We start from the raw sequence: 21,818 nt of genomic DNA on the forward strand, positions 1-21,818 counted from the left end.
TGAACTCTAGTTAGTAGGTTTTCTTTTTGTACTGCCCTGGGTTAGCAATTCTGAAACAACTTTTGTATCTCGGGTGTGAACAAATAAGTATATTAAAGATATTAGGTGAAAGCTTTTTCATTGTTGAGAAGAGAGATACAAAGATGGAAAGAGAAGACTGTTATAGGGAATTGAAGTTGTCAGGTAAATGTGTGTGTGCGTGTCTTTTCTAGTTCAGGCCATTGAAAAAGAAAATAGCTCTCCAGCAACAGGACACATCTAGCACCTAGATCTTGGTTTCTGAATACTGTTTTCCTCTAAAAGGAAATATAACTCTTTAGAAAACTGGCTGACACCAGCACTGAGACTATGCCAAAAAATAATTTTTGTTGTTTAGTCACTAAGTCGTGTCAGACTCTTTGCGACCCTATAGACTGTAGCCCGTCAGGCTCCTCTGTCCATGGGATTTCCCAGGCGAGAATACTGGAGTGGTTAGCCATTTCCTCCTCCAGGGGATATTCCTGACCCAGGGATCAAACCCACGTCTCCTGCATTGGCAGGCAGATTTTTTGTATCGCTGAGCCACCAAAGAGCCCCCCAGAATAATGAAATGCTTAAAAAATCATGAGAACACATTAAAGCACACAATAGCCAACCAGAAGGTACTCACACAAGCCAAATCTGGGGAAATTTGAGCATTAAAATAAACAATAACAGTAAAAGATTATAACCCATTGAAGAAAATAAGAATCCATGTTTGCAAATTAATATAATGAATGAGCAAATAACAAATGGAGAAGGAAAAGCTCTTCCTCATAGTACAATAGAATGCCAACTAATAGATGTAATACAGTTAGAATGTCATCAATGGGAAATAATATTAATGGATATAATGTGATGAAAGAGAGGATATTTCTATAACTTCAATGCATCACTCCACAAATTACTCATGAATTACAAGAAAAATATAGTTACTTTATATTTATGAATTCTTGGAGATAACACTTTAACCAAGTTCAGAAAATAATGCCTACCTGTACATATATGCATACACTTACAGAGAGGGGGAACATAAAGTAAAGGGGGCAAAATAATACATAAACAATTGGTGACCTTGGTGAGGGATAATTGACGATCTGCCAAAGTATAATTTTTAAACAAAAAACATAGGAGAAACAGAAGTAAATTTAAAAATCAAATATCAAGTATGTAAATTTCATTATTGGGGCTTCCCAGGTGGCGCTAGAGGCAAAGAACCCACCTGCCAATGCAAGAGACATAAGAGATGCAGGTTCGATCCCTGGGTCAGGAAGATCCCCTGGAGAAGGAAATGGCAACCCACTCCAGTATTCTTGCCTAGAGAGTCCCATGGACAGAGGAGCCTGGTGGGCTACAGTCCATGGGGTCACAAAGAGTTGGACACAACTTAAGCAAGAAACAGAAGTCAATTTAAAAATCAAGTATCAAGTATGTAAATTTCATTATAGGTGTTATTATTATTGCTTGGTTTTTACTAAGCATCATGATCATAATTTTCGTTTAACTACAGCACTAAGGATCACTCTGAGAGGAGATCTTGAAAATGTGCTATTTTCTTTGGAAACATATCAAAGTGTTGAACCTGGAGAAAGCAGTTCCCTTCATTTCCTGTACATTAATAGAGAGCAAGCATTAAGATGCGTGTCATTGTAAGGACTGATCGTAAATTGTAACCAAAAGTCCCACATGGTTGTGGGAAGAGGGGACAAAGAACTGAGTGAGTCTTCTCATGACAAGATGGAAGACAGGTTAGAGCAGGTTAAGTTCTAAAGTGATGTTTCAAAATACCTACGCATTTTAACTAATCATCATTATAAAATGTAACGAGGAGCTAGTCTATATTTAATTTAGATATTCTCTAATACTTGAAAACTGCATGTTCCTTGGACCCTATATAAGATGACCAAGATGAAGACCATGTACAGCTTTCCAACCTATTTTTTTTAATTGTCTCTGATCCATGATGCACTAAAAAACACACCAGCTTCTCTGCTGAACTTGATTGACTTAATTTCTATTACTAAAAAGAGTAGTACTTGTTTATAAATATTATTTTTAATTTATTTTTTAATTGAAGAATAATTGCTTTACAGAATTTTGTTGTTTTATGTCAAACCTCAGCATGAATCAGCCATAGGTATACATATATCCCCTCCCTTTTGGACCTCCCTCCCATCTCCCTCCCCATCCCACCCCTCTAGGTTGATACAGAGCCCCTGTTCCAGTTTCCTGAGCCACAGAGCAAATTCCCGTTGGTTATCTATTTTACATATGGTAATGTAAGTTTCCATGTTACTAAAAGAGCAGTACTTTTTAAAATCTAATTTTTACATAATTCAACACCACCTTTCTTTTATATATTCCTTATAATATGCTTTCAAAAAATAGTCATCAGTCATGAGTTGTTTCAAATTCATTTTTCTTCATTCCTTTCTGCCAAAATCTCCCAAACCCTCTGAGTTCCAATACCTCTATGTTTGCATTTGAAAACTTCAGTAGCCCAAGTCTCAACCTCTGTAACTTTTACTTCCTTGCAACCCTCATTTATTCTGCTTTCCCTGGTGTATTTTTTCAGATGCTGGTGCTTCGTGTCTTTAAAGTGCAACTAGATTTTTAAACCTAGCTCATCCCTCCAGAGCCCCCCTCAGCAAAGACTTCTAGAGCTGCCTGGGATTGGTACAGAAGACATTCTCATAAAAACAGAACAAGCTCAAGACTTTTCACTAGGGCTGCATCTAAAGAGGGCCTGTGAGCCTTTATCAGAGAGATGCTTGTGGGGAAAATGGAGTTAGAGTTCTATGAAAAAAGGGGAAAAAAACTGAGCCCCCTCCAAGTCAGGGAAATAGAAGATATTCAAAAGAGTAACACATGTAAGTTAGATTTGAAGAAAATACATAAATTAGATTTGAACATAAAAGATGGCAAAAAAATACTTTTTTTTCAATTTCCAGGAATAGAGATGCAGATGTAGTGACAGACTTTAGACGTGGGGTGGGGGGAAGGGAAGGGTGGGACTTGAGGAAGGGAATTAAGAGAGTAGCACTGATGAATATATGCTACCATGTATAAGATAGCTAGCTAGTGGGAAGCTGCTGTATAGCACAGGGAGCTCAGCTCGGTGCTCTGTGATGACCTAGAGGGGTGGATGGGGAGGGGGTGGGAGGGAGGTCTGAGAGGGAGGGGATATATGTATACATATAGCTGACAGTCAAAGCTATGGTTTTCCCAGTAGTCATGTACGGATGTGAGAGTTGGACCATCAAGTAGGCTGAGCGCTGATGAACTGATGCTTTCGAACTGTGGTGTTAGAGAAGACTCTTTAGAGTGCCTTGGACTGGAAGGAAATTCAACCAGTCAATCCTGAAGGAAATCAACTCTGAATATTCATTGGAAGGACTGATGCTGAAGGGGCAATACTTTGGCCACCTGATGTGAGGAGCCGACTCATTGGAAAAGACCCTGATACTGGGAAAGATTGAGAGCAGGAGAAGGGGGCGACAGAGGATGAGATGGTTGGATGGCATCACCAACTCAATGGACATGAGTTTGAGCAAGCTCTGGGAGATCGTGAACAAGTTGGACATGACTGAGCAACTGAACAACAAAAATAATAGCTGATTCATGTTGTTGCACAACATAAACCAACAGAACACTGTGAAGCAATTATACTCCAATAAAAAAAAAAAGTTTTTCTATGCAATGCTGAAATAAGGGTTGAAAACAAAACATTCAGTAAAAACATTTACTTGGTCCATATGAAAAAAACTGTATTTTTGTATACACATGTGTGTACTTATATATATATCATACACACACACACAAATACCTTTATCTATGGTTAGTATTTAAATGAGGCATAAAATATTTCCATGTAAAATGTTGTAAATATAAAATAGATTAGTGCTGTTAACCACAAAAAGTATCAAAACACAAACATTTCACAATTATGAGACTTTGGTGGAATCCATCCAAGGATACGCCTACAGAGTCTGCTAAACTTCAAAAAACCCTTAACTAATCCTTAAATTGAAAGCTGACAATCAAATTGTATTCCAGTGATTGAGTGCTTTATTTGTATATAAACTTCAAATTTTTAAAAAACTTTCTGTACGTATAAGATATTATTTTTACACTCAAAAACTTACCATTTGTTTAGAACAAAATCTGCAGCATTTAAAATTAATCTCTCTCATCCTAAAATAATAATGACTATCCATTTGCCAAAATAAATATTTTCCTAAATGAAATAAATTATTCATTCACTATAAAAGACATATACCTTGTGGTTAAAAAAACACAACAATATCAAGCTACCAATCTGTTAGGGCAATGCATCATCATAATGATAAACAAATTACTGTCTTTGGTAAATTCAATGAATACCATTTCAAAGGAGGAATGAAGCCAAATAGAAAGTACTAATAGAGATAAAGCAGGGAGTTAGCAGTGTTCTTTGAAATTGAACATACGCATTTTAACAGGCATTATCAGCCTTCCATGTTTTAAAGAATGATACATTAGGCACCACTCAATGGTCCAAGGGAAAACTTTTAAGTTTTATAAAGTATGATTTGGCATGCCTAGTTTTAATGTGAATATTTCTTATGAAGTGTTAACATTATGCTTTAGAGCAATCGCAACAATAGAATAAAGCATGTTGGTTCAACAACACACATTTATTCAGCAACTATGTATAATGTGTAAGGTACCATCAAAGTCTGTTCTAGATCTCAAGTCTAAAATTTGTTTTGTTTTCCTCTGAACAGGAAGTTCTTCATTATGTTTTAGGACATCAAAAAAACTTGTAAACTGGTGATCAAGAGATTTTCTCCTTACTAAAATTTATTACTGAAGTATATTATAATATGTAAAAGGCCACATTTCATAAGTTTTGCTGTGTTGTGTTTAGTCGTGTCCGACTCTTAGTGACCCCATGGACTGTAGCCCGCTGGACTCCTCTGTCCATACAATTCTCCAGGCAAGTATACTGCAGTGGGTTGCCATGCCCTCCTCCAGGGGGTCTTTCTGATTCAGGGATTGAACCTAGGTCTCCCACATTGCAGGTGGATTCTTTACTATCTGAGTCACCAGGGAAGCCTATGAAACTCAAGTTCATTCTCTAACTCTGTGCGGTCCCTTTTAATAATAATTACATATCTGTAATTAATAAAGGCAGAACAATTATTAAAAGGGACAGCACAGACTTAGAGAACAAACTTATAGTTCCTAGGGGGAAGGGACAGATAAGAAGTTTGGGATAGACATAGTAAACTGGATAACCAACAAGGACCTACTTACTATATGGCACATAGAACTCTGCTCAATGTTATGTGGCATCCTGGAGGGGAGGGGGGTTCGGAGGAGAATGGATTCATGTATATGTATGGCTGAGTCCCTTCCCTGTTCACCTGAAACTATCACAACATTGTTAATCAGCTATACTCCAATACAAAATAAAAAGTTCAAGATATTGTTTAAATAAATTGCGTTCCAAACAGTCAGGAGTGAAATTCTACCATGTGTTGAGTGAGAATATTAATTCATGTTTCAAAAAACCTCATCACCAAAATACAGGCAATATTTCTGACCACATCACAGTACTGAGCTAACAAGCATACACCATAAGATTGGGAGGCTATTGTTGTCTTCACCAGTAGATAGCCAACAGCTCAAGAAATTTGTTTAGTGACATTTTAAAGTGCTTTCAGAGATCTCATAATTTGAATTGCACTCAACTGTGATCTCTGATGGCTAGAGCAAAGTTTTACAGTTTATGGGTGTTTATCGTACAAGCATCTGAATGAAAGCACTTCCGACTCAAATTCTAAGACGCACATTGCCAGAAAAAATAAACTTAAATTCATCATTTTTAATATTTAAATCCAAGTATTTGGCACTATCTCTTCATATAAAGAAAATATATCTATATCAACAATGAGATCCTTAAACACCCTTCCCTCAAAAAAAAAATCCACTTCCTTTCTGATACACATTTTGAAATATTCCTACCACTTTAAATTTGCAATGACCTCATCATTCTCATCCTGGTTTCTTGCAGTTCTCTTTTTTCCCCACTATTTAAATCTTGAATAAATAATAGGTCTTTGTTGAACCTCACTTGATTCTCTTTTTCTTCTCTATTCCTCTTTTTCTCTACTTTGAAGTTTTCTAAACATTTTGAAATATCACAAGAAAACAGAAGATAGTATCTTACTTTTCAATTTTAGACTAAAACTGCAGATATTTTCAAGCATCTTTGTGCTTTCAGATAAACAACTGTATTGATACAGTTCACCTTAGAACAATGTGGGTTTGAATTGCCCAGGGTCCACTTATACATGGATATTTTTCAGTAGTAAATACTACAGTACTACATGGTCCATAGTTGGTTGAACTGTGGATGCTGAGGAACCCTGATGTGGTAAGCCAACTGTAAGTTATATATGGATTATACATTGTTCAAGGGTCAGCTGTGCCATGCAAATGGTTAATTCCTCCAAAGTACCCTTAAAAGTGTCTCAGTGTCTAAGATCCCTGTCTCTTTTTCCTGAAGTTACCAATACATGCAACTCTAAAGTAAAATTAACATCTTAAGAGCTTTAAAAACAATTCCCACTGAAACCAAATTGAACAGTATTTTTAAGAAAAGTATATTTTCCTTTATATCCAAAATTTATTGAGTGCTTACATATACCATATCTAACCCAAGCAGTTTGTGTGTATCGTCTCATTTATTCCTCACCTCAAAAAGGGAAGAAAAACTGTAAGATAAATTATATCAGTATTATGGTTGATATTCTTGTTTAATAAATATAGTGAGGTTAAGTAACTTTCCAAAGACCACGCACTATCAATTGTTGGGGCCAAGATCTGATCCCATGCAGAGTTGACAAAGAAGTTCACCTACTTAACCACCATGCCCTGTTGTTTTCCAGATTTGTACACCTGCCTGCATATTCCAAATACTTCTAATTTATTCACTGCTCCATCACAGGACTCTCATGAATAATAAGAACTTTCTTCAATACCCACAATCTAGAATAATTACTTTTAGGAAGCTCCAATTTCCCTAAAGGCTGGTCTGTTAGAAAACTAAGTTGACATCATTGACACCAACCGAACATCTTAAGACTAATGGTCCATGGGCATATTCCAAAGGAAGATGGAACAGTTTAGGCATGCAAAGTCCAAGGGAAAAATCAGTAACTTGGAGATGTGTGGTAGTTACAAGGGAAGAACAAAATATGTCTAAGATTCAGGGAAAGCAGGTACAAGAAAACTAGAAGTTGGAGCATGGGAAGCAAATAAGGTACAGAACATATCATCAGCACTTAAAGCTTAGAAAGGATGTTTTTGAACCTACAAGACCATCCCCTTATTCCTACCTTTCCTACTCAACGCCCTAGAGTCAACGCCAAATAAGCCTGTGTGAAGGCTGGTGGGAGGTAATCACATACTCATAGTCTGCATGGGCAGGAGGCCAACATCATTTAAGAATAAGTTTTCCTCATGGCAAGCTAGCATGGGAGCCCTGGAAAACAGGCAGTGACAAATCAAACACTGTAATACACTTTCAGTGGGAAAACGGTACAAAATCAGGTATCAGAGTCACCACAGGTAAACTTTCCCTACTTACTAGTTTCATATTGGGCTAGCCCTGGGGAATACTCAGAATTAATGGGATCACAATATTAACAGGATTTCACACAGTCTAGGGATGAAGAAGTGAAGTCGCTCAGTCGTGTCCAACTCTTTGCAACCCCATGGACTGTAGCTTACAAGGCTCCTCTGTCCATGGAATTTTCCAGGCAAGAGTACTGGAGTGGGTTGCCATTTCCTTCTCCAGGGGATCTTCCCGACCCAGGGATCAAACCCAGGTCTCCCACATTGCAGGCAGACACTTTACCGTCTGAGCCACCAGGGAAGCCCAAGTCTAGGGATGCATATCTCTAATTAACTTGCTTACTCCCATATCCCCACTGCTTTTTCCTTCTCCTTTTCCAATCAGAAATCAACAGAGAAAGGTAAGAAAGGAGGTGTAAAGTTGGAGAGACTGAATTCCTTGGGAAGTCTAGAATAGCTTCAACCAAATGGCAGAATGGAAGAAGACGAGGGTATGGAGATTAGACAAGTGCACTGAATAAAAGGGGTGTATTCAGACCAATTGAGCACTGTGTCCAAGCCGTGCAATGTTCTAGGGAAAATGACTTCATAATTGTGTGCCTCAGTTTCCTTAGTTGGAAAAATAGGTATGACAACGCTTTCTTCATGGAGTTATAAGGAATTGAAGTAAGACAGGTGACAGTATCTGGTATATCTTAGGCACTCAAAGAACTCCACTTTTCTTTCTCTGAATAACCACACAGATATCTATGCCTCTCTTAAGGCATTAATTTTCTTCGTACTTGCACTATAGTTATTTCTACATGCATCCTATCTCTTGAACTAGTGTGTGAGCTCACTGACAGCAGGATATGTCTCTGATTTACGAGTATCTTTCTCAGTTGGAATTTAATAACTGTTTATTTGGATGGATATCTTTAAAACAGAAAAGACCACTGAATGACAATGGAGTGCATAATAATCAGCCAAGTAAAGATTGGGAATAGAACCTGTCAAATTGCCCATGACCTTATTCACAGAACTAGAACAAATAATCCTAAAATTCATATGGAAGCATAAATGACCCAGAGTTGCCAGAGCAATCCTGAAGAAAAACAACAAAGAAGGAAACATAACCATCCCAGACTTGAGACAATAATACAAAGCTGCTATAATCAAAACAGTGTGGTACTGGCACAAAAACAGACATAGAGATCAATGGAACAGAAAAGAAAGCCCAGAAATAAAGCCACATACCTACAGTCAATTAATCTTTGACAAAGGAGGCAGGACTATATAATACAATGGGAAAAAGACAATCTCTTCAGTCAGTGGCACTGGGTAAGCTGAACAGCTGCATGTTAATCAATAAAGTCAGAACATATCTTTGAACCATACACAAAAGTAAACTCAAAATGGCTTAAAGACTTAAACATAACCCATGACACTATAAAATTCCTGGAAAAGAAAACAGGCAAAGCATTCTCTGACATAAATCATACCAATGTTTTCTTAGGGCTGTCTTCCAAGGCAATAGAAATAAAAGTGACAACAAATGGGACCTAATTAAACTTACAAGTGTTTGCACAACAAAGGGAACCATAAATAAAATGAAAAGACAACCAACAGAATGGGAGAAAATACTTGCCAACAATGTGATCAAGAATGGCTCAATTTCCAAAATATATAAACAGCTCATAAAACACAACAACAACAACAACCCAATAGTAAAGTGGGCAGAAGACCTAATGACACATTTTGCCAAAGAAGATATACAGATGGCCAATAGACAAGGGAAAAGATGCTCACCATCACTAATTATTATAGAGAAATGCAAATCAAAACTACAATGAGGTACCATCTTACACCAGTTAGAATGGTCATCATTAAAAAAAATCTATAAATAAAAAATGCTGGGGAGGGTGTGGAGAAAAGTGAACCCTCCTACACTGTTCGTAGGAATGTAAGTTGGTGCAGCCACTGTGGAAAACAGCATGGAAGTTTCTCAGAAACCTAAAAATAGAATTATGAAATGATCAAGCAATCTCACCCCTGGACATATATCCAGACAAGAGATACCTGCACCCCTATGTTCATAGCAGCACTATTCACAATAACAAGACATGGAAACAACCTAAATGCCCATCAGTAGATAAATAGACAAAGATGATGTGGTGCACGTATAAAATGGAATACTAAACCATCATAAAAAAGAATGAAAAAATGCCATTTTCAGCAACATGGGTGGATCTAGAGATTATAATACCAAGTGAATTAAGTCAGAAAGATAAATACCATATGATATCACTTATATGTGGAATCTAAAATATGATAAAATGAACCTACCTATGAAACAGAAGTGGTAGTGGTGGTTTAGTCGCTAAGTCGTGTCCAACTCTTGCGACCCCATGAACTGTAGCCCAGCAGGCTCCTCTGTCCATGGGATTTTTCAGGCAAGAATGCTGGAGTGGATTGCCATTTCCTTCTCCAACAGAAGCAAGAACATAGAGAACAAATAAGCGATTGCCAGGGGGAAGCAAAGTGGAGCAGGTTGGATTTGGAATTTGGGTTGAGAAAATGCAAACTAGTATATACAGAATAGATAAACAATAAGGTCCTACTGTATACCACAGGGAACTGTATTTAATATCCTGTGATAAGCCATACTGGAAAAGAATATGAAAAAGAATATATACGTGTATAACTGAGTCACTTTGCTGTACCATGGTAGTTATACAACATTGTAGTTCAACTATTCTTCAATAAAAACAAAAAAAGGTTGGAAAGGGAGATGTTCAAGGCAGGAGATATCTAGACATTCAATCGAGTGGATAAAGAGCTAGAAAATCCTTAAAAGTGATGGAGGGACCCAGAAAATGGACTGTATTCATGGAAAGAAAGCAAGATGCTACAGTGGGATACCAGACTGGGTCTTAAGCTTGTGACTCGAGTACAGTTGAACTAGTACAAATTTAAACAAAAAAAATTTCTGAACAAGATCAAGATACTGGGGGCAATGGGAAGAAATAAGTAAATATATATATGTAATTTTAATGTTAATAAACATAAATATTTTTTAGAAGCAATGACTGGTTCTGGAGTTAGTGAATTCTAGGTTTGACTCTTATGTCAGTTATTAGCTATTTTATTGTGGGCATATTATGTAATTTCTTATGTACAATATATGCAGATTAACAGTACCTATTTCAGGGAAATGATGAGGGGATTAAATAAGACAATTCATCCTAAAGCACTTAGCACAGTGGAAGCAATATAGTTTAAGTACCCAACAAATGTCAGTTTTAACAACAATAATAATTATCATTGTTGCTTTAATTTTACAAGTGAAAAATGGAGAATCTGGAAAGGTAAAGTAATTTTTCCAAAGTCATATAGCTAGTAAGTGTTAGAACCTGGAATTAAGCCCAGGTTGGACAGCCAGCACAGGCCATATTGTTTAGACTTACAGTGGAAGCAAGATGTTTGGACACATGAACAAAACAAAACAGTACTCCTTAGAAGAGCAGAGTTTGCACAGGGCTGACCCTGTTGGTGGTGTGTATTCTCTTGCTTCAGTCTGTCCTAACATAAAGATTAGTCTCAAAGTCAGCAGAAGGGTGGCTTGAACCTGAGGGCTCTGGTCCCTGACTCAACCATGAGGGCTGGAAAGAGGTATAAATAGGGAGTTAGTTTGGTCATTTCAGTCTCCCTAAAATGTCTCTGATAATTGGGAAATCCATCAGTTGGGAAAATACCAACATAAATAACTATTTATTGTTGGGAGGTAGAATAAAAACATAGTCCTTACATTAATACAGACATGGTCTTGATAATTCAAACTATATGTGAGTCATTTAACATTTTACTGTTCAGTTTTATCATCTGTAAAGTGGCGATATTAAAAGCAGGTACAGAGACTTACCTGCTGGTCCAGCAGCTAAGACTCCATACTCCCAATGCAGGGGACCTGGGTTCAATCCTCCGTCAGGGAACTAGATCCCACAGGTTAAAACTAAGAGTTCACATGCTGCAACAAAAAGATACCGCATGCCCCAACTCAATTAATATGCAATTTTTAGAAAGTAGGTACAATATAAGTAGCTTTGAAAGTTACATGTAATAATGTACATGCTGTGCATTCAATAAATTTAGCTATTTTGGACACATTGTTAGTACTCACCCATAACTGGTTCTCCTCTCCTCCTTTGACTCATGGGAGGCTGACTTTCCAGCTGTCTTGAAGTAGGTGTGACCATAGAAATAGCTCCAACCAATGAAGTGTAAGGTGACAAGAGGTAAGTTACTTAGTGAGAGAAAGTGTGACCTCCCAGCTCCCCCTCCCTCTGCTGTGGCAGTCTATCCTGTCCAATACCAGTATTATTATAGTCATCCAATATCATCGTACTGTTCATTAGCATTTTCGTGATATATATCACTGGCTTAAAGCTCAACATTCAGAAAACTAAGATCATGGCATCCCGTCCCATCACTTCATGGGAAATAGATGGGGAAAGAGTGGAAACAGTGGCTGACTTTATTTTTCTGGGCTCCAAAATCACTGCTGACGGTGATTGCAGCCATGAAATTAAAAGATGCTTACTCCTTGGAAGGAAAGTTATGACCAACCTAGACAGCAAATTGAAAGCAGAGACATTACTTTGTCAACAAAGGTCCGTCTAGTCAAGGCTATGGTTTTTCCAGTAGGCATGTATGGATGTGAGAGTTGGACTATAAAGAAAGCTGAGTGCCGAAGAATTGATGCTTTTGAACTGTGGTGTTGGAGAAGACTCTTTCAAGTCCCTTGGACTGCAAGGAGATCCAACCAGTCCATCCTAAAGGAGATCAGTCCTGGGTGTTCATTGGTAGGACTGATGTTGAAGCTGAAACTCCAATACTTTGGCCACCTGATGCAAAGAGCTGATTCATTGGAAAAGATCCTGATACTGGGAAAGATTGAGAGCAGAAGGAGAAGGGGATGACAAAGGATGAGATGGTTCGATGGCATCACCAACTCAATGCACATGGGTTTGGTTGGTGGACTCCAGGAGTTGGTGATGGACAGGGAGGCCTGGCATGCTGCAGTTCATGGGATCGTAAAGAGTCAGACACAACTGAGCGACTGAACTGAACTGATCACTGTACTTAGTATATTTTATGTTATGAATTTTGCTCTATATCTTGCAGCATATTAAATGTGAACTAGAGTAAGTATGATTTTGATCAACAATAAGTATTTTTATTTGTTTTGTCACCTTGACCTAACTTATGGGACATTGAAATTTCATATTATGGACAATTCAAGAATTGAGAGTTAAGTTTTTTTAAAAAAATTTAAGTACCTTTAAAAAGTATATGACATGTACAATATGACAAAAGCTCAAATTCCAAATGAAGGAAATCTTTTGAAATACTGATTTTATATAAGTCTAGGAATCTATTCCTAAGATACAGAATAAACTTACTTAATTTTTAAAGTAGCTACTGAAAACTTATAAAGAGTAATGAATTGTGTTGGGTGCTAAATGATAACAATGATAATTATAGTAAAGGCATAGATAAACAGACAAATCTTGCATCATTCTTGATAAGACAGTGAAGTTTGAAACCATGAGATGAGAAGAAATGAGACGCAAGTAAGACTATGTTAGATTTTTACTAGATTTTTTATCTAGTACTATGAAATGTCAGCATTATAGTATTTTGGTATAATATCTGCATTAGTTAAAGAACACCAATTGCTTTAGGAAGTAACCTCCAAATCTCAGTAGCTCACCCAATCAATGTTTATTTCTTTCATGCAGAGTCCTGGTCAGGAGGTTCTCCTTCAGGTGGTGATTCATGGATACAGTCTCCAACCATCTAATGGCTGTGCATCTGACTGGCTGATAAAGAGAAAGAACATGCAGAATGGTAAGGAAACTTAAGAGCACAGGCCTAGAAATGTAGCCCAATATATGTCTAGAGTTAATCAAATATCTTCACCCATATTCAATTATATTGAAATAAGAATATGCACTAACATGCAATGAATATATATATACAGAATTAAGGATTTTACATGAATAAATATTGAATTTAAACTCCAGAAAACAAGACTCAGAGTCATCCAAAAATATACAGCAAGTGATAATGTACTAACAAGTATGGGGGAAAAATGCTATGTAGAACATAGAATGAATTCAGAGCCTTCAATATCCATCTAGTGGGCCTTCCAAAAAGACAAGAAAGAATTGTGAGAGAAAATACAATGCTTAGGAATTTCTCTGAGCTGAAAATATTCACTATACTTGGCATTGAAACAACCAACAGTTGCACTGTAAAGCAGGATTTTAAAACCCATTCCTAGGCACATTAGAGTGTAACTGCAGACAGAAGTTCACCATATAGTGAAGTTCATCTTTCAGTGTCCTATCTTTTTGCCTTTTCGTACTGTTCATGGGGTTCTTTTTTTTTTAATTAGTTTATTTTCTATTTTTTAACTTTACAATATTGTATTTGTTTTGCCATACATTGACGTGAATCCACCATGGGTGTACATGTGTTCCCCTTCCAGAACCCCCCTTCCACCTCCCTCCCCATCCATTGGTGGGAATGCAAACTAGTACAGCCACTATGGAGAACAGTGTGGAGATTCCTCAAAAAACTGGAAATAGAACTGCCATATGACCCAGCAATCCCACTGCTGGGCATACACACCGAGGAAACCAGAATTGAAAGAGACACGTGTACCCCAATGTTCATCGTAGCACTGTTTACAATAGCCAGGATATGGAAGCAACCTAGATGTCCATCAGCAGATGAATGGATAAGGAAGCTGTGGTACATATACACAATGGAATATTACTCAGCCATTAAAAAGAATACATTTGAATCAGTTCTAATGAGGTGGATGAAACTGGAGCCTATTATACAGAGTGAAGTAAACCAGAAAGAAAAACACCAATACAGTATACTAACACATATATATGGAATTTAGAAAGATGGTAACGATGAACCTATATGTGAGAGAGCAAGAGAGACACAGATGTATAGAACAGTCTTTTGGACTCTGGGAGAGGGCGAGGGTGGGATGGTTTGGGAGAATGGCATTGAAACCTGTATATTATCATATGTGAAACAAATCGCCAGTCCAGATTTGATGCATGATACAGGGTGCTTGGGGCTGGTGCACTGGGATGACCCAGAGGGATGGGATGGGGAGGGAGGTGGGAGGGAGCTTCAGGATGGGGAATACATGTACACCCATGGCAGATTCATGTCAATGTATGGCAAAGCCACTACAATATTGTAAAGTAATTAGCCTCCAATTAAATTAAATAAATAATAGAAAAAAATTAAAAACCTAGGAGAAGGAAAGAAACAAACAAATTCAGTAAATCCAACAAAAATCCAAAAAGAGAGAAAGGAGAAAATATAGAAAGTATACCACGACACACAAAAAAATAGCAGAGATTGGCAAAATTAAATTAAAATCATAGTATATGTGGAAGGTTCAAAACTGCCCCTTGTCTCCTCATAATATATTGAAATATTTGAGAGCTTTATCCTTATTTTCAATATACTCTATTAATCCTTAATTATTCAAGTCATTCATTTCTAAAGAGCTTTTGCAGTTGTTTTGAGTTGTGATTTCAGTATATCTTTTGAAGTTTATGCCAGTGAGGGGAAGACTAACCTAACAGACACTAGTGTTAAGCAGAGAAGGATTTGGGGGGTAAGAGACAATGGCATAACTCTCTTTTCACCAGTTTTGAGATATAACTGGCATATAGCACTAAGCAAGTTGAAGATATAAAACATAACAATTTGATAGATGTATATATTGCTAAATTATTAGAACTGTCTATCCTTCTCAAACTCTTCAAAAAAAAAAAAAAAACTGAAGAAGAGGGAATACTCCCTAATGTATTGTACCCTGATACCAAAGCCACATAAGAACACTACAGGAAAACATCACAAGCAACAACATCAAGAAAAACCTGACAAGCCAATATCCCTGGTGTACGTAGATGCAAAGATCGTCAACAAACTACTAGCATATCTAATTCAACAGTACATTTTAAAGATTGTACATCATGATCAAGTAGGAGTCATCTCTGGGATGCAAGGATGGTGCAATATATGCACATAAGTATATGTGCTCTACCACATTAATAGAATGAGAGATAAAAATCATATGATCATCTAATGCAGAAAAAGCATTTGACAAAACTCAACACCTACTCATGATAAAATCTCTCAACAAATTTATATAGAAAGAATATACTTCAACATAGTGAAGGCCATATATGAGTAATTCTTTATTCATTAGCAGATATTTTAATATTGCAATGAATTTTGTTTTTCTATAGAATACCTAAAGAGGAGCCTTTGATGATCAGCCCTCAGATTACAAAGACTCAGTATATTCAGTTACTGTTGGCACATTTATATGTTGGTAAAGGCATAGAACCAAGATTAGAATCAAGATTGCCAGGAGAAATATCAATAACTTCAGACATGCAGATGACACCACCCTTATGGCAGAAAGTGAAGAAGAACTAAAGAACCTTGTGATGAAAGTAAAAGAGGAGAGTGAAAAAGTTGTCTTGAAACTCAACATTCAAAAAACTAAGATCATGACATCTGGTCCCATCACTTCATGGCAAATAGATGGGGAAACAGTGGAAACAGTGACAGACATATTTTGGGGGGCTCCAAAATCACTGCAGATGGTGATTGCAGCTATGAAATTTAAAAAAACACTTGCTCCTTGGAAGAAAAGCTATGACAAACCTAGATAGCATATTAAAAAGCAGAGACATTACTTTGCTGACAAAGGTGCATCTAGTCAAAGCTATGGTTTTTCCAGTAGTCATGTATGGATGTGAGAGTTGGAATATAAAGAAAGCTGAGCACCGAAGAATTGATCCTTTTGAACTGTGGTGTTGGAGAAGACTCTTGAGAGTCCCTTGGACTGCAAGGAGATCCAACCAGTCCATCCTAAAGGAAATCAGTCCTGAATATTCTTTAGAAGGACTGATACTGAAGCTGAAACTCCAATACTTTGCCCACCTGATGCGAAGAACGGACTCCTTGGAAAAGACCCTGATGCTGGGAAAGATTGAAGGCAGGAGGAGAAGGGGATGACAGAGGATGAGATGGTTGGATGGCATCACTGATTCGATGGACATGAATTTGAGCAAGCTCTGGGAGTTGGTGATGGACAGAGAAGCCTGGTGTGCTGCAGTCCATGGGGTCACAAAAAGTTGGACATGACTGAGTGACTGAACTGACTGATTGAAAGGCATAGAATGTCATCTAAAAGGACATCTACCAATCACATATATGTGCATACTAATAGGGCAGATATCTGTGTCAATTCAGGGTCAGTTTTGATTTATCTCCTCATCATGGGTCTTATTTTCTTACTGTTTTGCATGCTTGGTAAATTTTGATTGTATTATAGATATTTCGAGTTTTACCTTTTTGGGTGCTGGATATTCTTCTATACCTATAATAGTTTTCATCTTTGCTATAGGATGCCACTAAGTTCTTGGAATAGTTGATTTTTTTCAGATTTTCTTTTTAAGACGTGTTTGGCAGGACCAGAGCAGAGCTCCAGCTAGGTTTTATTATCCCTCTTTATTAAGATAAGACTTCTCTGTATTTTCTACCTAATTCCCCATAAGTCACAAGGTTTTCCAGTCTCTCTGGTGCAGGCAGCCACATTTCCCAGCCCTGTGTGCATATTGAGCACTTTCACATCCCATGTGAAATAGATCAATTCACCTGTAGTAATATAATTTAGAAATTTGATCTGGTCCTGTTGTTGGTCCTGTTCTTCTCAGTTTTGATTCCTTTTTATCTTTTAGCCCTTTAACTTTCCTTTGCATTTGAAAAAAGATTTACTTTACTTGTATCATCCTGTCTCCTTTAGCACTTCAAACTTATTTTCCCAATACTGGATACCTTTGAATATACTCGATATCAATTACAGTACTGGTAACAATTGAAGAATTTATTTTATTTAGCTTGCCTTTTTCCTAATCCATTAATAATTGCCTAGCAGGCCCATAAAATTGAAAAGTGAGAGACTGAATAGCACATTCTTATTTGTTTTATCCACAGAGAAATAAATCTACTTGTAAGATTTAATCCTACAATCTGTTAAAAAACTGGTCCAAGTGTCACTGACTTCCAACCGAGAAGTCAATGCTTTCAATATAGGAAGATAATGCACCATCTTTCATGACAAAAACCTTTTTCATTTTTCAATTTTTAAGAGTATTATCAATAAACATCAATTTAAAGCACACTTAATGTCAGAGTGTACAGAACAACCAGGAAGAGTTATTCATCCCAGGTTCATACTATATAAGCTGTTAGATGATATGCTTGCACGTGTATATATGTATGTGCATCTTGGCTATTATTTACAGAGTAAATAAAATGATTATAAGAAGATCTTTTCTTTTTGATGGGTAGATGAGTCAATGAATGGATGGCACTGAAAAAGACAGTAACTTTATTACAAAAGGCACTACACAGAAAACTTTGTATAGATTTACAGCAAGCCAGATTCACAGCAAATCCAATTTTTACCACAATCTTTACACTGGGGGCTTCCCTGATAGCTCAGATGGTAAAGAATCCGCCTGCAGTGAGGGAGACCTGGGTTCGATCCCTGGGTTAGGAAGATCTCCTGGAGAAGAGAAAGGCTACCCACTCCAGTATTCTGGCCTGGAGAATTCCATGGACTGTGTAGTCCATGGGGTCACAAAGAGTCGGACACAACTGAGCGACTTCCACTTCACTTACTATTGAAACGGTAAATTCTCACTTTTGTGAGGCTAGAATAAGGGAGGTAAGTGGCCAAGGAACAGGCCTGACAAACACTGAATCTATTAACATGATCTGGATTCTGGAAACAAAGAAAGAATTAAGACCTGGCTGAGTGTCAAAACAAGTTTGAAATTAGGGAAATAAGAAATCAAAAAGAGCCTAAAATTACATGTTGGAATCCTATAGTATTAATAGACAAAGAATAATGAGAAGGAGACTTGAGGGATATGTGTAAAATTCAATTCCCCAGAGAGTCATGGTGAGACCCTTGGAAAAACAAACCCTTCCATGAAGATAGTATTGAAATCAGGGATATCCATTTACCTAAACTGATCTGAAAGCAGTTCTACCAAGAATCAAGAAAGACTAACTGGAAAATATTTACAATATTTTTATATGCTTATCTTGCCTTTTTTATTGAGGTATAATTGACTAATATAATATTTTATTGGTTTCAGGTACACAATATAATGATTCGATTTATCTATATATTGCAAAATGATCACTACACTAAGTCTAATTAACATCTGTCACCATACAGTTACATTATGAGAAAATTTAAGGTCTATTTCTCTCAGCTATTTTCAAATATACGATACAGTATTATTAACTATAATCATCATGGTATACAACACATCTCTGTTTATTTTATAACTGGAAGTTTGTTAAAATATTTTAAATCTTATAAGCCTAAGTCATAAGTCATAGGTGGAAAATTCATTTTACTTCATTTTTATTTTTTTCAACAAGAACTTCTTAATGGTTTAAGAGAGCCAATTTGTTCAGAATAGAATCCAAAAGAGAGGTGGCTCATGAAGTAAGGAACTTCCTTTCCTTCATCAAGGCAGCACTGGATAAATAGCTGTACTTCATATGGGTTTAGGTTTAAACCATGTAAAATGAAAAATGGCATTGTCACCACTGCTAGGACACGCATGAAACTAATCTCAAGACATACACACCCAAGTGCCACTGTACATTCCACCCAAACCCCTAGCAGTCGTGGTGCTACATTTTCCTCTGAGTTACTCAAATGGTGAGGAACATTTACACAGGTAATGGAACCCAGTCCATCTCTCTGGTACACGATCCGCCCAGGGACCACAGCATGCTGTTCTGAAGGGAATACCTAAATGTAGTCAGAAGCTACAGGAGAATTGAATTCATTGGTTCACAAGAGCATTAAACATACCCTTGGAATCATGAGAAACTCTTAACGTGAAAGCTAGCCAAACAGAAAAAGAGATCAAACTAAATAAAGCCTTCAGAGTTGGAATGGTTAAAGATTTTAATCATGATTAGTGAGGTAGTCTATTTCTAAGACGCCTATTTAACATTAATAGTTTAATCTCTCCAAAATAGAAGAGGATAATCTCTCAAAAGCAGCAGAGAAAAGAGGGGGAAATTAGAATATAAGCCCCAGCTGTGGGTATGACTGTGTGATTTTGTGTATGTAGCTTAGAAAGTGGACATGAAACATAAAACTTACTTTAAGATTGCAATCTTGATCACCTAAGTTTTAGGCTGAAGGTTAGTTTCCATATATATTTAAATTATTCAATGGACGTTCTTATGAAAAGGATTGTGTAGTCCAAAGGAATTCCTGCTGCTTATATTAAAATGCTTGCTATGCTTCTCTATGATATTTCCAGGGGCATTTGTTGTTTGTTTCTTGGTAAAGTATCTGTAAGAGGGTGACAAACTATCACCATTGTACAAATATTTGTTTCACAGCTGTGAAGAAAGTATAATGAGAGAATAAGCAAGTAAAACAGAATAAATAGGATCACACATGAAACTCTGAAGTGTCGCCACTATAAATGAAATATGTATTCAATGATTCCATAATTATTATGATTGAAAAGGTAATATACATAGAAAGCTTTTAAAAAAAAAAGCTATTGCACACTCTCAAGAATAAATAACTGAGCTAATACAAAATTATTCACTTTTTCAGTAGAAAATTGTGGGAAAAATTTTATCAATATCATCTTTCTTCTTTGTTTTATATATATACATTGTCATAAATGGAAAAATTTGAGAGGGAGTGAATTTCTCACTTAGAGCACTGTTCAAGTGGCATTAGCTACGTTATTCTTAATGAACTATTGGTAGAATTAATATCAGAGAAGACCAAAAAGCAGAATGATACAGTGCCCACCCTCAAGACACACCCAGCTACATACATTCTACCCCAAACTCCTTGCAATAGTGGTGGTAGGTCTCCCAGCAAGACGGTGGCTGGCTCAGGTCATTTTGATTAACGTATCTCCATTTCCAGCACACAGTAGTGAAATTTCACACACCCAATATTCTAGTCTGTACCTCAGGCTTCCTAGTAGATGTTCTCTAAGCTTCCTTTCTGGCCTATATGGATTGCTCCCAACAAATTTGAAAAAGTACCTACACTCTGATTCACCAAGTAAATAGTCTCTCCATCTTGCCCTCAAGTCTCTCACTTCCCATTTGCATTCAAATAGTTCAGAGGGGGCTCAAACAGCAGTTATGGTCTGCCACTGGGAAATTTCTAGAGAGCTAAATATTATTAATAACAGTAACAATAGCTACTGTTTATTAGCAATTTCTAGCTGCCAGAGACTTTGCTGTTTCACATATTTTATCAACCAAATCTTACAAGAAACAGAGGATTAGAAAGATTGGATACTTTATCCAAAATCACCCAAATAATAACCATAAAGCTGGAATTTGAACTCTGTGTATGTCCTAATCAAGATAATAAGCACTTAAACACTACTACACTGCCTATTGTCCAAACAATATACTGGTTGTAAGCCAATCCCTGATGGCCTAAGGCAAAACAGAATATACGGAAGATGACTCAGAGAACTTCTAGAATCACACACAACACCCTAGGACCTAATCCGTTACTAGAGATTTCAAGCAAGGTTACTTAAGCTTCCATAGGTGGCACATGCAAAGAGTAAAAAATTCAGGTAAAGACCTATGTCAACAAGAATAACATTTGTGGAGCCCTAACAGGCAGCTGGTTCAGTACATGGTTCACTGGACATATGATGGTGGCGCTTAGTTCCGGTGTCAGTCGTTAAGTTCAACATATATCTGTGTGAAGTCAGGCAGTGAAATATTGTTAGACCACTGGAGACATTCTGATCATGGATATCCCCTCTCATGTCTAAGTACTTACAGTATCTGCTATAGATACAAGTTCAAGATCCTCATCATTGCCTCGCCTAACTGTAAACTCTGTGACATCTTTATATTAGCTATATTTTGAAAAATTCAAGAGTCCCCTTTTGTATATTACAACAAAATTATTTCTTATTTTACTTAGAGAAATATTCTCTTTGGAGGAGCACTAACAGATTTTGATATGCTTTGGGGGCTTTCTTGAA

The 21,818-nt window shown here is 37.0% G+C and overlaps 1 long non-coding RNA gene across 1 annotated transcript in view; it reads right to left on the reverse strand.

Moving 5' to 3' along the window:
- Positions 1-21,818, reverse strand: part of LOC145535375 (uncharacterized) — a 354,077-nt gene that overhangs the window by 77,176 nt on the left and 255,083 nt on the right. Inside the window, exons 4-5 of the long non-coding RNA XR_014075396.1 lie at positions 11,801-13,502; positions 11,543-11,647 (exon numbers count right to left, since the gene is read on the reverse strand). This is a non-coding gene — a long non-coding RNA (uncharacterized LOC145535375). The remainder of the gene's footprint in view (positions 1-11,542; positions 11,648-11,800; positions 13,503-21,818) is intronic.

This window comes from Giraffa tippelskirchi, chromosome X (genome assembly GCF_054371585.1).
Source record: "Giraffa tippelskirchi isolate mGirTip1 chromosome X, T2T-mGirTip1v1.2.pri, whole genome shotgun sequence".
In the NCBI taxonomy this organism is placed as follows: domain Eukaryota; kingdom Metazoa; phylum Chordata; class Mammalia; order Artiodactyla; family Giraffidae; genus Giraffa; species Giraffa tippelskirchi.